Here is a 6,261-nt window from a genome sequence, read left to right as displayed (position 1 = left end):
TATACAGTGAGTCTGGTTTTATTTCTTGCTTTCATTATATTGTGTTTAATTTGTCAGAACAATTAAAGAAAATTAGATATGAAGACATCTACAGATGTTTTCTATGTTCCAGCTTCCCTGAAACCACATATATGGAATCCTTTCTATGCACACAGTTTGAGAATGTTTGAAATAAATTACATTGGAGGGAGTTTAAAAAAAAAGTCAGTTGAAATGCATTATTTGAACTTTTTGAAATCCACTTTGTTCCTTGTAAGTAATATAATTTGTGACACTAGCAGTATATATAGTGCTGGTTTAACAGCCCTACTTTCTAAGGATTTAAATAATATCAAAAGGATATTATATATCATTAAAGCAAAATAGAAACTAGTCTAATAGGTGGCTATAGATAAGGAATGCCAACCTTTTAGTATTTTTCACCAGGTATATTTTCAGAACATAATGTACCAAGCACCTCACCTGGATCTAGCTTTTGAGTTTATTCTGAGGTAAGCTATATACCTTCCATCCAAGCCACTGTTGGTGAACAATACACCCATCTTTTACAGAGCTATCTAGATAAAAGAAATGGGCTACTTTAGGGTTGAGCAAAACCAAAAATGGATAGCACCAAAAGGTGGAGGATAGAAGGGGTATTTAATTCTCTGTCTTTTTACTTTTTTATTTTTAGTACTGAAAAAATAGGGAGAAGAGATTCAGCACACAGGTGTTGCATTTAAACAAGCATTTAGCACTTTCATATGGTACCAGTGATACTTGAAAACAATAAGGAACTTCTGCCATATAACTCCTGTAAAAAAATAGCTCAGGTTCTTCTTTGAGTGATGTCCCTAAGGGTGCTCCACTGTTGGGGTATGTCTGCAAATGTAAGCATTCGGAATTGCAAAACAAGCCCGGGATTTAAATATCCTGCGCTTGATTTGCATCTTCCTGGCCGGGCGCCATATTTTGAAATTTAGAAACCCGGAATAACTGCCCACATCTACACGCGGCAGTGAAATGGGTGTTCAAAATAAAGCCCTATTTCGAACTATCTCTTAAACCTCATTGCAGGAGGAATAACAGGTAGTTCGAAATAAGGCTTTATTTCGAACACCCGTTTCACTGCCGCGTGTAGATAGAATCATAGAATAATAGGACTGGAAGGGACCTCGAGAGGTCATCGAATCCAGCCCCCCGCCCTCAAGGCAGGACCAAGCTCCGTCTACACCATCCCTGACAGATGTCTATCTAATCTGTTCTTAAATATCTCCAGAGAGGGAGATTCCAACACCTTCCTTGGCAATTTATTCCAATATTTGACCACCCTGACAGTTAGGAATTTTTTCCTAATGTCCAATCTAAACCTCCCCTGCTGCACTTTAAGCCCATTACTCCTTGTCCTGTCCTCAGAAACCAAGAGGAACAAATTTTCTCCTTCCTCCTTGTGACACCCTTTTAGATATTTGAAAACGGCTATCATGTCCCCCCTTAATCTTCTTTTTTCCAAACTAAACAAGCCCAGTTCATGAAGCCTGGCTTCATAGGTCATGTTCTCTAAACCTTTAATCATTCTTGTCGCTCTTCTCTGTACCCTTTCCAATTTCTCCACATCTTTCTTGAAATGTAGCGCCCAGAACTGGACACAGTACTCCAGCTGAGGCCTAACTAGTGCAGAGTAGAGCGGCAGAATGACTTCACGAGTTTTGCTTACAACACACCTGTTGATACAACCTAGAATCATATTTGCTTTTTTTGCAACAGCATCACACTGTTGACTCATATTCAACTTGTGGTCCACTATGACCCCTAGATCCCTTTCCGCCATGCTCCTTCCTAGACAGTCGCTTCCCATCTTGTATGTATGGAACTGATTGTTCCTTCCTAAGTGGAGCACTTTGCATTTCTCTTTATTAAACCTCATCCTGTTTACCTCTGACCATTTCTCTAACTTGCTACGGTCATTTTGAATTATGTCCCTATCCTCCAAAGAAGTTGCAACCCCACCCAGTTTGGTATCATCTGCAAACTTAATAAGCGTACTCTCTATCCCAATATCTACGTCATTGATGAAGATATTGAACAGTACGGGTCCCAAAACAGACCCTTGCGGAACTCCACTTGTTATCCCTTTCCAGCAGGATTTAGCACCGTTAACAACAACTCTCTGACTACGGTTATCCAGCCAATTATGCACCCACCTTATTGTGGCCCTATCTAAGTTATATTTGCCTAGTTTATCAATAAGAATATCATGCGAGACCGTATCAAATGCCTTACTAAAGTCTAGGTATATGACATCCACCGCTTCTCCCTTATCCACAAGGCTCGTTATCCTATCAAAGAAAGCTATCAGATTAGTTTGGCATGACTTGTTCTTCACAAACCCATGCTGGCTATTCCCTATCACTTTATTACCTTCCAAGTGTTTGCATATGATTTCCTTAATTACCTGCTCCATTATCTTCCCTGGGACAGACGTTAAACTGACCGGTATGTAGTTTCCTGATGCGGGCAGTTATTCCGGGATTGTAAATTTTTAAAAAAAATGGTGCCCGGATAGGAAGATGCAAATCAAGCACGGGATATTTAAATCACGGGCTTGATTTGCAATTCCGAATGCCTACATTTGCAGCCCTATTCTGAAAATAGGCTGCAAGTGTATACATATCATTGGTGTCGAACTTGGAGACTTTTTCTAGTAGTGTCTAGTGGCACGTCCCATTTGTCTCTTTGGAGTTTGTGCGCACGGCCCGACTCCCCTCAGTTCCTTCTTGATCACCCTCAGTCGCAAATGGAGCTCAATCCATCTCCTCATTTTCAGTTCTCTATATATAGGATTTGAATTGTATTTAGTTAAAATAGTTAGTTCTTTGTTAATTTTATATTTAGTATTAGTTACTTTTAAAATATGAAACAACTTTTTTTATAATTGTTGTAAATAGCTAAGGAACAGCACCTGAGGGGCAGTGTGCCACTAGCCTCGAGGGCCGCAGTCCTCAGACCTCAACTTCATCACACAGAAAAAAAAGGAGACACAAAACTAGAAGAGCAAACAGAAAAGACAAACAGGATAAACTGATATTCTCTGAAAATTGTTGAAGATAAAGACCTGCTGGATATATAGCTACCAATGTGCCTTTAAAAAAGAAAGAGAGACACAAAAGTGGCAGAACAGCAAAATGCCGGGCTCCCCTGCTTTTAAGACATGTGAAAAGTGCCACAACCCTATGCCCTCTTTTCAGATGGCCACAGGTCTTGTATTCGTTGCCTGGGAGAAGCACATGGCCTCCAGAAGTGCATCCATTGCCATAGCCTTACAGCCAGAGCTCACAAGGACAGGGAGCTCAGACTGCGCATGTTGCTGTTTGATAAGGCGCTCGAGCCACAGACAGTGGAGACACCAATCAGGCCGAGTCTGCCACCAAGCAGAAGAAAACCATGAGCTCGCCCTCATATAAGCCCTTGACCAAAAGAAGGGCCTCTCCAGTCTGCTCCCTACCATGATGGATTGGTACGGGAGACAAGCCAGGCACCTTGGGCACCACATGCCCCTGCTCCACATTGGTGACAGACTTGAAATCACACTGAGCAATCTGCAACATCCACTACTACAGCAAAGAAGATACCCAGTGTAAGGGAACAGGATAAGACTTCGGCACTCCCGGCACCGACCAAGACTTCAGTGTCAACGAAGACTATATCAAAATCAGCCACATATACCAAGCCCAGAGTCAGTGCCATCACCATTAGTACCAATGTCACCTCTATCTAGATCCCCGTATGCTTCCTCCTCGAGGCACCAATCCTGATTCCCCTTTTCAGTTTGTGGCTCTCCTTCTCCAGCAGTCACCAGTACTGTCACACTATAGTAACTACAAAGGGGATCATTGAAGTGTATGTCATCTCAACATTCTTTTCCAACCAGACCTCATTCATCCTACAATAGACACCAACTGTGATATTCTCACCATCATCTGTGGAATCCTGACTGGTCATATCACCTATATTGCCCACCCCACTGGTCTCCATACCATCATTGGGCACCAATCTCCTGCACCATCAACACCAGCCCACAAGCCAATACTTCTCTCACGTCCTCACATTTCTCCTTCCCCAATGGTAGATCTGGACACAGAGGAGGGACAGATCGTGGATGACCCTGATGCCATCCAACCTGATGTATCACCAACTGACAAATCTTCCTCGTTGCTAGATGAGGCAGCTATCCCTGATGACCTATCACCAAAGGATGACCCTGAAGCAATTCCAGAACTTGTTCAAAAGGATTGCTATCAGCCAGGAGGTGGTATTATCACAGGTGCCAGAAAAACAACACACTTTTGAAGAACCTTCATCCTTCCACTAAGTCAAGGTTCACACTACACATAGACGAGGCAATTCTGACAGCAGTGGACAAGGTCTGGCAGACACCGGCCACAGTTCTGCCAATCAACAAGTGGGCAGCTAAGAAATATTTCATCCCCTCAAAGGCATGGACTTTTTATTCCTTCACCTGCAACAAAATTCTCTAGTGGTTGATGCGGCACACCACAGATCTAAGACCTCTCCCCAATATAGATACGTCACTCGGGACAAGGATCATAAGGACTTAGATCTGTTTGGCAGGAAAATGTATTCCTCCTCAATGCTTCAGCTTCACATAGCCAACTATACAGCACTATTTGCCAACCACATCTTTGATAGCTATGCTAAACTCACAGAATTAATACAACACTTTCTTGATGATAAAAAATACCTATTAAAATCTGCAGTACACGAAGGCTACCCTGCATCTCACACAGCACTGCAACTGGTTCTTGACTCTGCTGACACGGCTGCGAGAGCAACTGTAACATCTATTGTCATGAGACGCATCTCATGTTTACAAGCAGCAGGGGGCCCCAAAGAGCTCCAGACCAAAGTGGAGGACCTACCATTTGACAAAGAAAAGCTCTTTGTGGCAAAAACAGATGAAGTCCTTCACTCCAGCAAGGACTCAGACCACCTTATGCACTCTGGGGATATATACCTTCCATATTGTAGGAATCAGTATATTCCCTATCAGAGACATCGAGACTTTACATTTGGCCTGCAACAACATCAAAGGCCATTCAACAACAATCACTCCAGGCTAAGAAATCAGTGCTGACAAGTCAATAACACTCGCTCATGCACCCATCAAGCCTCCAAGCAGCAGGTTTGAGGCTTTGGTCTAAGGCCTGCAGAACATATCCACTCCACTAGTGCCTTCCTAACATACCATATTCCATCACCGTTTGCGCCCTTTTTACAACCAGTGGGCAGCAATTACCACAGAAGTCTGGGTCCAAGAGATCATCAAGTCCGGATACTCCATTCCCCTACTTTCAGCTCCCCAAACCTCCCCGCCCTCCCTAACCCTCTTCAGGGACCCCTCTCACAAAACCCTGCTCCATCAAGAGGTATGCCACCTCCTACGCATAGTAGTTATAGAGTGGGTACCTGAGCAATATCAAGTCAGGGGATTTTACTCAAATTACTTCCTCATGGAAAAAAGAACAGGTGGCTGGAGACCCATCATCAGCCCCCGCCATCTAAACAAATATCTCCACAAACAGTGATACAAGATGGTCACACTCATGGCAATTATTCTGACACTGGATGAGGGAGACTGGTTTGTAGCCCTTGACTTCCAAGATGCATATTTCCATACAACCATACACACGGTGCACAGACACTTCCTCTGATTTACAATGTCTTCAGACCATTTCCAGTACAGAGTTCTGCCATTTGGGCTTTCATCTGCCCCCAAGATCTTCTTCAAGATACTGGCTATGGCAGCAACATACTTTTGTGGCCAAGGCATCATGATATTACCATACCTAGAAAATTACCTCATTCAAGACCTTTCACTGCAGACCACAAGAGATATGCTCCTCTTCACTGGGTTCTTCCAGTCTCTCAGCCACATTATCAACAAGCAGAAGTCTACCTTCTGCCCAACCCAATCCCTAAAATTCATAGGAGTACATCTTGATTCTACCACATCACGTTGCATACCTGCCAAATCAATGTTTCAAAGCAATAAAACGCCTAGTTTCAACCATGACATTGAGCCCCGTGATCCCAATATTTATTTGTCTTTGACCTATGGGATATGTGGCCACTAAAACATGTCATCCGCCATGTGCATCTACATTTCTGGTGCCTTCAACACTGGTTTGCCTTGGTCTACACACTCTTCAAACATCAGGTGCACAGACACATCTTGGTTTCCCCAGCTGTCCTTTTGTTGTT

This window comes from Pelodiscus sinensis, chromosome 1 (assembly GCF_049634645.1).
Source record: "Pelodiscus sinensis isolate JC-2024 chromosome 1, ASM4963464v1, whole genome shotgun sequence".
Classification (NCBI taxonomy): domain Eukaryota; kingdom Metazoa; phylum Chordata; order Testudines; family Trionychidae; genus Pelodiscus; species Pelodiscus sinensis.
This window is presented reverse-complemented; position numbering follows the sequence as displayed.